The sequence below is a fragment of the Benincasa hispida genome, chromosome 10, assembly GCF_027475165.1.
Source record: "Benincasa hispida cultivar pf3 chromosome 10, pf3_genome.v1.1, whole genome shotgun sequence".
Lineage (NCBI taxonomy): Eukaryota > Viridiplantae > Streptophyta > Magnoliopsida > Cucurbitales > Cucurbitaceae > Benincasa > Benincasa hispida.
The window spans coordinates 9,972,215-9,984,018 of NC_143487.1; the positions used below are offsets into that span (position 1 = coordinate 9,972,215).

Consider the following 11,804-nt stretch of genomic DNA (forward strand, 5'->3'; position numbering starts at 1 on the left):
TATATATATATATATATATATATATATATAGGTTACATTTGAAATATTGGCATGATTAAGAATCATAAGTTTATTTGGGTTTGTTATCGTAATATTAGTATGATGCATGGATGGTTGTATTGGGAACTGAACTAGTACTGGATATTGTTAGCATGCTTTGGGGTCACTTGGCTGGGATTGTTAGGGTATCTGGCTGGGATTATCAGCATACCCAAACATGTCTAGCAGGAAATGTCGACATGTACACATTCGGCGGGTTATCAGGGTACTGAGATTGCTTTCACATCGGTCATTTTGGGTTATTTGCGGAGAATACCAGGAGATTGGTATTACATGATCTTGCAAGAATATCTAGCTGGCAAGCTGGGGAGGTTACATTTATTATATGATTTGCATCCGTTTTTAGAATTGTGTGTCCAAATAAAGCATTTCTATAGTTAAACTTGATTTCTTACAAAGACGTCACTCACTGGGCTTTTAGCTCAAGTTTTCTATGTTTTGTTTTCCTTTCCCTCCCCAGGTTGCAGACGTGGAGTAGTTGGGAGAACCACCAGATGTCTGAATTAATTCTATCTCACAAGACGAGACTTGGATCATAGTAATTGAAAGTCAATAGTTAGAAACATATAAAATAACATGTTTAATTATTTACTTTCCTTATTAAATTATAAAAATCTAGTTTTCAAGTTGACAAAAGTCGGATAATTGATGCCATAAAAGGGTGGTGTTGGCTGTCTTCACATCCTCTCCTGGTCTTGGGGAGGGATAAGATTCGGGAGGGGGTGTGACATTGAGCCGAAAAAATGGGTCATCCGTACAAATTTCCTATAAAACCCATCACTCTCTCTATATCCTCTCCCTTTCCTTTCCCTCACACTTCTCTCTCTCAAGCGAGAAATCCACGGATCCAACTAACAATATTCAACAGAAACTCCCATTTGCAACACAAACCCATTGTAGCGACCCCATCTCCGACGACTCTTGGAAACCCATTACCAACGACTCCATGTTTGATGCTTGCCATTGAAAAAAAATATTGAAGAAAGAGAAAATTGAGAAGAGGTATAGAGCAAAAATAAAAGACATAATTGATAACGGGCAGAAATGCACGTTGCTAAGTTCTTAAACAATGATTGGATTGCGTTGATGAAATATGTTACTTTGCGTCCATTAAGAATCAATTTCGTAATATTGCGATCGCATGCGTTCAGCGCATTAGAACAGTTTATTTTTGTATTTTTGTGCAAAATATGCGTTAACGCAATGCAAAGATTGTGATCATAGGAATTCATTGGTCGAGCGCAACTTCACCGCAAGGCTTTGCGTTGATCGTACTCACAAACATTCGCTCGAGAAGGATCGTCGCAACTTGTCAGCGCAACATGGTGGGCGCATCCAGGTGAAAGGATAATTAAGAGCGATGGGATAGAAAGCTGATGACAGTCGAATCCAAATTAAGTTAACAGTCGATAACGGTCACAAAGTATATTCAGCTTTATCGGTGACAATTATCCAGTGCATCAGTCAGGAATTAAAGTTGTCCCATTTGTACAACCAGGAGAGAGAAGCTGCCTTTCACCATGGATGCTCTATAAATACCAAGGACATTCTTCAGAGAAGGGGTTAACCAGTTAATTAGTTCACCATTTAGTTCACGCTTCTGTTCATAGTTTCCTTTCCATTTTAAGGCAGAGTAAGAGAATAGTGGTGGCGCCGGAGATCGCTCAGGGCAACTCGAGAGAAAAACTTGGGGTGCAAGAGCAGAGAGCAGGCCGACTCTCGCGAGAGCGAGATTATATTTTGAGCATGAATAGAAACAGTGTAAATGCCTGGCAGCAAGAGATTGCTACCAGGCTCTTTATTCTATACTTGCATTGTTTTTTGTACTTCATCTTCATACTTATACAATGGAAGTTCTATTTCTACTTATGTTCACTCTCTTAATATGCATGAGTAGCTAAACTAGTCGAATGGGTTGAGAAGAACTAAGCTAACATGACCTAGGAAGTTCTTTGCTTGCGATTGTCTTGTTTTATATTGTGCAAAATACCCTTTAGAGTTACACGAGAGAGAGTCTAAAGAAAGAACGTAATGTCTCGAGAGAGCTAGGTTAGAATCTAGACTCGAGAGAGCAAGATTAGAACTGCATAAATAAGAGATAGGGACTTGGAGATAAGCTCTGTTTGTCAACCTGCATCGCATGCATCCTAGAGATGGGAATGATATTATGTGGTCGCATATTTGTGTGAATGTCATGTTGTCATCGCATAAATAGAAATAGAGGTTTATGTGTAGACCCTGTAGACTTGTCGCATATATCGCATGAGTTCTAGCCTTAGAAGTCGTGGTATTCGCATCGAGAGGTGGTTTACTATTGTATGTATGTTGCATGATCGCATAACATGAACGCATTCTAGGGAGTGTTAGCCGAAACCCTTTTTAACCTGTTCACCACATATTCATCGCATCTTTCGTTTACCAACTCTTTTCAAACTCCACCACATTTATTTACTTTTCATCAATGCAAACAACAAACCCAACACTTTATTTATTTATCCGATTACCGCAAAGTCTTTATAAAAATTACCAACGCAATCTGTTTTCACAAGTCCTTGTGTTCGACCTTGGACTTACCAGGAAACTCAGAGGAATTTATACTTGAATTCTGCTGGGGAAACTTGAGTGCACAACACAGTTTCATCAACACATAGCATCCATATTTCCACTTCATAAATACAAGCATCAAGTTTTTGGCGTCGTTGCCAGGGACTTTGGCAAAATAGAGTGCTAATGATAATTTTTTGATTTCTTTGCAGACTCTTAATCTCTGGTGAATTACGACCTGGAGATTGAGAGGACATTTAGAAGAAGATTAAGAAACCGCCAACAACAACAAGAAAGAACACCAAGAATGGCGGAGCAACCGGACGCAAGGGCCGCTAACGCGAATAATATAATGGCCAACCCCATCCTTCTGGTGAATGACCACAATAGACCTATCCGGGACTATGCATCACCTAACCTCTACGATTTCTCTCCAGAAATCATGAGGCCGGTGTTAAATGGATCGAGGTTTGAAATGAAGCCGGTAATGTTGCAGATGATTCAGGCTACTAGGCAGTTTGGAGGAAGGCGTGGCAAAGACCCACACGCCCACCTCCGAAGCTTCATAGAAATCTACAACACTTTTGTGTTCCTGAATATCTCAACCGAGGAAGTTCGAATAACTTTATTTCCCTTTTCTTTGTGTGATCAGGCGAGGAAATGGACATATTCTCTCGAACTGAGGGAGACAACTTCGTAGGAACAGGTGGTGGAAAAGTTTATGAAGAAGTATTTCTCACCAACTGAGAACGCTAGGAGAAGGAAATTAATAACAAATTTTGAACAAGAAGATGACGAATCGCTCAGCGATGCTTGGGCGAGGTTTAAGCGGCTGGTTAAAGATTGTCCACATAATGGCTTACCAGATTGTCTACGAATGAAGATTTTCTACTAAGGATTGAATCCCTCTTCGCAGACCGCTGCCAATGCGGCAGCGTTAGTGGTCTGCTTGACAAAACATATGAGGAAGCTAAGAGTATACTTGATCGCATTTCCAAAAATCACGGAGATTAAAGGGAAAGCGATCAGAGATTAAGAATAAAAAAAAAATGACGCAAACAATGGGGCTATCTCATCCCTGCAAAATCAAATGACTGCGATGATGAGTCTGATATAAGGCATCGCAATTAATAATACGGGAGTGAAGAAAGGGCAGGTCAGCACAATTACTCAAATGACAGCAAGTTATATCATTTGCGGAGATGCTCACCCGATGGAGGAATGCCCAACAAATCTGCAGTTGGTATGCTTCATGAGAGATAATCCCTATTCCAATACATATAACCCCAGGTGGCGAAACCACCTAAATTTTGCGTGGAAAAATCAACAACAAAGATTTCAACCTGTGGCACAAAAAAGAGGGCCACCCGGATTTTTCCCGCAAAACAACGGTCCAGCGCAAAGCCAAGCTAGCAGTTCACAATCACTGCAATCTTCGTCCTTAGAGAGCTTGCTGAAGCAATACATCGAGAAAAATGAATATATGCTTCAGAATCAAGCTACATCCATTAGAAATCTCGAAATTCAAATGGGACAAATTGCGGGCGAGCTGAAAAATAGAGCGTAAGGAACGTTGCTGAGCTCAACTGAGCTCCCTCGCAATGCTGGGGGTAACGGGAAGGAACAATGCTTAGCAGTCTCCTTGCTAAGTGATGACATGACTGCGAAAGTAGGGGAGAAGTGCATTGCGACCAACTTGAATGCGATGATAATCGAAGACCCGTCGACCTATAGTTTAGAGAAGCCCGAGAAAACAGACCATGAAGTTGCATCCACCTTTAAGCCTCTAGATCTTAAGACAGAAGAAGTCCAACCACCAGTAACTCCGCAAAGATTGAAAGAGGAATAAATTGAGGAAGAAAATATCACAATAGTGGCTGCAGCGCAAAATGCTATGATCCAACCTAAAATGGGCGACCCATGAATCTTCACGATCCCATGCTCTATCGGAGGGACCTTTAGTGGCCAAGCACTATGCGACCTTGGGGCAAGTATAAACATAATGTCGTTGTCAATCTTCAAATAATTGAATGTTGGCACACTTACGCCCATAAAGGAAACTCTCCTACTCGCGAACAGATCTCGAATACAACTTGAAGGGGAGTTGAAAAATGCTGCAATTTCAATCGATAAATTCATCATGTCGACAGACTTCCTCATTTTGGATTATAAAGCGGACGAAGATGTGCCCATCATATTGGGACGACCATTCCTTTCAACCGGTCGCGCTCAAATTGATGTGCGAAAAGGGAAAATTGTAATGAGCATCCATGGGGAAAAACTCTGAATTAAGGTAGTAAAGATCCCAAAGGACAATGAAAAGAGAGAAAACCCACCATGGATGTGAACAAAGCCGGAAATAAGTGGTCCCCGCATTATCAAATGATCACAATCTATCAGGGACGCAAGTTTTGGGAAACATCAATTCTTCAACTCTTTTCCACTATTCGAAATTTTCACTTTATCTTTTCAATCTTTACCTATCCTTATTTTATTTTTACAAAAAAAGAAAAAAAAGCGATAACGATTTTTATTTTGTTTAAAATAATTTGACCCTCTCTTTATTTTTCTTGTAACGATCGAGACGTTGGATTGTGGGGATGTTACGCGACAAAGTACTTATCTTACTCTATCACCACAACCCCAAAGAAGAGAGATCGTCGCAAAGATGGATGTGTCAATACAATGCGGGCGACAACGTAAAATTTGGGGTGTATTCTTCCTTATCTTTATTTCAAATTTTACGCTATCACATTGCATTTTAGCTTTCACAGTTTTATCACCGCATCCTCTTTGATCATCGCAATTAGTTGACATAGATAAATTTAGTGAGTTGATGCATTCTATTTCTTTGCCAAGTATGATTTCAATGATGAAAAATATGCTTCTATTTTTTCTTTCGTAGTCTTAAGATAGTCACCTCATGAAATATTTCTAGAAGTTAGGAGTTTGTTAACTTTCTTTCAAACTCTCTTTACAACGCATTCTATGACCATCGCATGACTTATTTTAATCTTTTGGCAATGAGGACATTGCCGCATTTTAAATTTGGGGGTGAGGTATTTATTTTTGACCTTGCTATTTCTATTTCTAAATATATATATATATATTGAGAATAACAACTCCACTATCAACACAATGGGAAATCCGTGTTAATAAGAGTTAAGTTAAGAAAGGCACTTACCCATAGTTGGATGTCCGCATGACACACGTGGGGACAAGCCAAAACGAAAGTAAGTTACTAGGATCAACACATAAATAAATGACCGCAACTCTACTGCCAAATAGATATGAGTTTAGTATGAGAAATAGTGCATTGCTCATAGTTGGATGTCCGCATGACACCCGTGGAGGCAAGCCAAAACGAACGCAAGGCACTCAAATCAGTGCAAAGTCAGAAAAAAAATATCAATGAAGAAATTTTTTTTGTACAAGAATAAAATCATTTGACACCCTGGTAGAAAATTTTCCTTTTGAAATAAATCATGCGATGATCCGGAATTTAGTAAAGTTCTTTTGAAAGTTAAACTTGTAGTCCCTAGGTCTTAGAAATATTTTAAGAAGAGACTTGAATAAGACTTAAGAAAATTTTGGTATATAGGATTTGAATGAAGTATCCTTGAGAAGTCTAGGAAAAGAACAATGCAGTTGACTCGCTAAAAGAATCTTTAGTTTATGCTTGAGTAAGGGTGTGACAATGGGCAGAAATGCATGTTATCATAGTGCTAAGTTCTTAAACAATGATTGGATTGCATTGATGAAATATGTTACTTTGCGTCCATTAAGCATCAATTTCGTAATATTGCGGTCGCATTTGTTCAGCGCATTAAAATAGTTGATTTTGTGTTTTTGTGCAAAATATGCGTTAACGCAATGCAAAGATTGCGATCATAGGAATTCGTTGGTCAAGCACAACTTCACCGCAATGCTTTGCGTTGATCGTGCTCGCAAACATTCGCCTGAGAAGGATCGCTGCAACTTGGTCAGCGCAACATGGTGGACGAATCCGGGTGAAAGGATAATTAAGAGCAATAGGACAGAAAGCTGATGACAGTCGAATCCAAATTAAGTTGACATCCGATAACGGTCACAAAGTACATTCAGCTTTATCGGTGACAATTATCCGTTGCATTAGTCGAGAATTAAAGTTTTCCCATCTATACAACCAGGAGAGAGAGAAGCCACCTTTCACCATGGATGCTCTATAAATACCAAGGGCATTCTTCAGAGAAGGGGTTAACCAGTTGATTAGTTCACCATTTAGTTCACGCTTCTGTTCATAGTTTCCCATTTTAAAGCAGAGCAAAAGAAGAGTGGTGGCTCCGGAGATTGCTCAGGGTAACTCGAGAGAGAACCTTAGGGCGTAAGGGCAAATAGCGGGCCGACTCTCGCAAGAGCTAGATTATATTTTGAGCACGAGTAGAAACAATGTAAACGCCTAGCAACAAGAGATTGCTACCAGGCTCTTTATTCTATACTTGCATTGTTATTTTGTACTTCATCTTCATACTTATATAATGGAAGTTCTATTTCTACTTCTGTTCACTCTCTTAATATGCATGAGTAGCTAAACTAGTCGAATGGGTTGAGAAGAACTAAGCTAACATGACCTAGGAAGTTCTTTGCTTGCGATTGTCTTGTTTTATGTTGTGCAAAATACCTTTTAGAGTTACTCGAGATAGAGTCTAAAGAAAGAACCTAATGTCTCGAGAGAGCTAGGTTAGAATCTGGACTCGATAAAGCAAGATTAGAACTGCATAAACAAAAGATAGGGACTTAGAGATAAGCTATGTTTGTCGACCTGCATCGCATGTATCCTAGAGATGGGAATGATATTATATGGTCGCATATTTGTGTGGATGTCATGTTGTTATCGCATAAATAGAAATATAGGTTTATGTGTAGACCCTGTAGACTTGTCGCATATATCGCATGCGTTCTAGCCTTAAAAGCCATGGTATTCGCACCTTTGAGGTGGTTTACTGTTGTATGCATGTTGCATGATCGCATAACATGAACGCATTCTAGGGAGTGTTAGACGAAACCCTTCTCAATCCGTTCACCGCATATTTATTGCATCTCGCGTTTACTAACTCTTTTTCAAACTCTGCCACATTTATTTACTTTTCATCAACGTAAACAACAAACCCAACACTTTATTTATTTATCCGGTTACCGCAAAGTCTTTATAAAAATTACTAACGCAATATGTTTTCACAAGTCCCTGTGTTCGACCTTAGACTTACCAGGTGTGAACCCCAAATCCTAATTTCTTTACTTGAGTATGTTCCCTACTGAGACTAGTGTAGTGAGTAGGTTGATGTAGAAACTAGTGTAGAATGGTAGAGAAAAGGGTAAAAAATTAGAAGAAAAGAGGAAATTTGGAAGCTTGACTTTTGGAGAAAAACTTGGAAAATCTGGCTAAGTGTAAAATTATGTGATGGATACGTTGGAGGGGTTGTGATGGATGTGTTGGTGGTAGTATGCGGCTAAAGGAAGGAAAATTGAAGTGATGCGTTAGAAGGTTGGATGGCACAATGGTAGGCGAGAACGCGGGCAAGGCATGCGTTGGAAGGGTGGCATGCATCGATGCACAGCGCCCAGCCAAGCGCCCATGTGTCGAGCGTCTCTGCTGAGCGCCCAGCCCATGCGTCGAGCGCCCATGCCAAGCGCCTCTGCCAAGCACTCAGTCCATGCATCGAGCGACCATGCGATGAAGTGACCATGCGTCGTGCACCCTGCCAAGTGCCCATGTGGCTGAGTGAGCCCTGTGAGTGATGCCCAGCGCCTATGCCACACGCCCATGTGTCGGTAATCAGCGCCTATGCCAAGCGCCATGTGTCGATGCCAAACGAACCTTGTGGTGATGCCAAGTGAGCTGTGTGTCGAGGACGAGCGGCTATCCTATGCATTGGTGGTGGTGGCTCTTGCAATGGTTAAGGCTTGCGGCGACTAAGTTGGGTTGCGATGGTAGTGAATGGAAAACCAAGTGGAACAAAGGCCTACTATGTGTTGAACATCCAAGGGTTGTGGACGCATATGAAAGATGAGCTCACATAAAGGACGTCATCAAACATATGTCTTCTTGGGACGAAACTTTAAGCCTTAAGGATTTGAGGTGGTTGCATAAGAGGACATGAAAATTGAAGCCCATGCGTTGGCTATGTAGGAGAAAGACACTTAGATTGCGTTGATTGAAACATTTCCTTGATAGTGTGAGGAGGAAACACTTGGACATGCAGTCAGGTAGAAGATGTCGACCGTGGAGAGTGTTTGGATGCCTATAAATAGGGACAAGGATTTATTTTCCAGACCACAATTCAAAAAAACATTAAAAAGAGTGGGAGAGCTGATAAACATTGCGTTGAGAGCAAAATCCATGTGTTGATCATAGAACTTCAAAGAAGATGCAGTGGACAGTGAAGTCTGGAAAATAGCATCAACTTGGGACGAGGAGTTCTCCCAATATACTCGTGCGTTTGGAGTGATTCCAAATCCACCTGAAAGCTCTGAAAGTCTAGATTTCAGGGTAGGCTTCCAGAGGAAAAGCTCTAAAGGATTGAGCTAGAAACTTAGAAGAAGACAGAAGGTTCAGGCTGTCGGATAAGCGTGGGTCAGTCTTGGAGATTTTGTGATTCCGGCCAAACCACGAGGAGTTCTGAGCTCAGATTTTAGGGTATACTTTCTGAGATATTTTAGAACATTTTTGTAGAAGGAAGTATCTCAAAATAAGGCTTAGAACTATGATTAATCTGAGTTGTAATTTAAATCTGGATTCTAGAGGTGAAAAAGGGAGCCTGAGGTAAACAAGGAACTTCTAGAGTGAAAATTTCTTAAGCAATCGAGGTGAGTGACTAAAAAATTTGACAAAATATTTACAATATTTTAAAGAAATCATGTTTTAAAGAAGATTATTCTCATACCATCTAGTTTTACAAAGTGATTTCCAAGCAAACCATGGGTTATATTTTAAACGTATGCATGTGTGGGAAGTTTGTTGAAAAGCTATTTATATGTGTTAAATATACCCAACATGCGTTAGTATCTTTAAATCCATGTTTTTATATGTGTTATACTTTACATGCTTTAAAGATAAAGTCATTTATGACTAGTTTTACTTAAAACGCGATACCGAAGGACATTTGAGAAGGTATCTAATCAACTTGGTACTGAAGGACGTTTGAAAAGGTATTAAACCAACTTGATACCAAAGAACGTTTTAAAAGGTATCCTAGCAGGTCGATACTGAAGGACATTTGAGAAAGTATCTAAGCAGAAGTACCTAAGGTATGACGGTACTTAGTATGGCCATGTGCACGTAGGTAGATAGAGTCAGAGATTGAGCAAAAGGGTTCTCTCTTGACTAGCAGTTGGTGTTGGGATTATTTTTTTAACCATAGCAGGGTTATTCTCAATTGAGAAACGGTTTTAATGTTTTATGATTAAAACAGCTTTACATGCTTTATGCTTGGAAAATGTTGATACTGCAGTACAAGGTACTGTAGAAGCTTATTTCAGTTTAAACTCTTTATTGAGACTTTTGCATGAGAATCAGTTATCTTTCTTAAGTCACTCACTAGGTTAGCAAGCTCACCCCGTTTTCAAATATTTTTTCCCCCAGGTAGCGGTCAAATCCTCAAGAGATAGCTTTGCATCTGCTCTGCCACTAAAGGATAAAGATATTGTAACCCGTCGGTTTAGGTGGTTACTGTAAATATTGTACACATGTTTCCGTTATTCATATAGGGACTAGGGTTTTTGGGCTTTGGGACTTATGAATCTAGTGTTGTAATGACTCTAAACATGTTATGTTTCTAAATTAATAAATTTTTGGCCTAAAGACATTCCACTGTATATGAGTTATATATTGGCATCAGAGTTATTCCGCAAGAGTTATTAGGCAGTAAGTGTCAACCAAAGGGTTGATAACTACTGCAGTCACGCCCTTTCCTAGGCTCAGAGGGTGGTCTGGGGCGGGGTGTGACACCAGAAAACTCAGAGAAATTTACACTTGAATTCCGCTGGGGAAACTTGAGTGCACAACGCAATTCCATCAACACATAGCATCCATATTTCCACTTCATAAATACAAGCATCAATAACTGACCCATTTTAAAGGGGGGAAGACTTAGGTGCATGCTATATGTCACAATCACACCTTCTTAAGGGTCTTGAGGCGATTGTGCGGCACTTGTTCTCGCCCTTAAACAAGTTAGCCAATCCAAATTCGAATAGCCAATGGCACAATGGGCGTTTCTCATAATCTCCACCCCCGTTCTTGAGAAAATGTTTTAGAAAACAAGTTTAGAGGAAAATGTTTTCGCAAACGTTTGAAAGCATGTGTAAACAATGAACATTAGTCGTATAGCTAGAAAGCAATAAGCAACAACACGACTTTATAACATACAACTCGCTGGTATGAGGATATGATGATTAGTCTTACCCCATATCGAGCATTATGAACAAAAACACATTCATCACCCTTACATAGGATGGAAATGGATGAGCAATCACACACTAAGAAAAGTACATAAAAAGCAAACTACCTAGCAAAAGGAAATACATAGGATGAAAGCATAGTAAAAATGGGTAGAGGTGGACATACAGCCATGGGCAACACGCCCTAACCAAGCATGACCATGACTTTCTCCCCCACTTGATTGGTTGATGTCCCCATCAACCGACTTTGCTCGAACTCAACAAATTGTTAAGCAGTTGCCTTGAGGTCTTCTGCATGCTCCCAACAAACTTCTCTATTTTGGAGGCTTTCCCACCCCTCCAGGAACTCTTCCTAGTTTGATCCTGGTCTTCCAACTCTGTCGCTTTTTCCAATAAGTCTCTCATTGACTTCTTACTCTATCATTTTCTTCGTTGTGGCAGTCGGATAGGTCATCACCCTATATCACTCCTCCGCATGATAAGGATGATAGGGTTTCAGTCTAATTACGTGGATGACAGGATGAATCTCCATCCACGATGGTAACTGCACATAGTAAGAGGCTTTCCCAACCCTTTCGATGACTTCCATCGGTCCTCTAAAGTTGCTCATTAGGCTAAAGGAACTCGTTTTACATTCTTGAGCAAAAACGGATCATCCAAATTCCATTTTTATCAAAAAACTATATTTATAGTAAACATACAAGATATGCATTCATAAACAAATTACAACATGCTTTTTATAAAGAAATAGAGTTCAAGGG

General features: G+C 40.0%; 1 non-coding gene across 1 annotated transcript; it reads right to left on the reverse strand.

Moving 5' to 3' along the window:
- Positions 1-3,358: 3,358 nt before the first annotated feature.
- Positions 3,359-3,465, reverse strand: LOC120089531 (small nucleolar RNA R71). Its single transcript, XR_005485206.1, has one exon. It is a non-coding gene; the product is annotated as a small nucleolar RNA R71 (small nucleolar RNA).
- Positions 3,466-11,804: the final 8,339 nt, after the last annotated feature.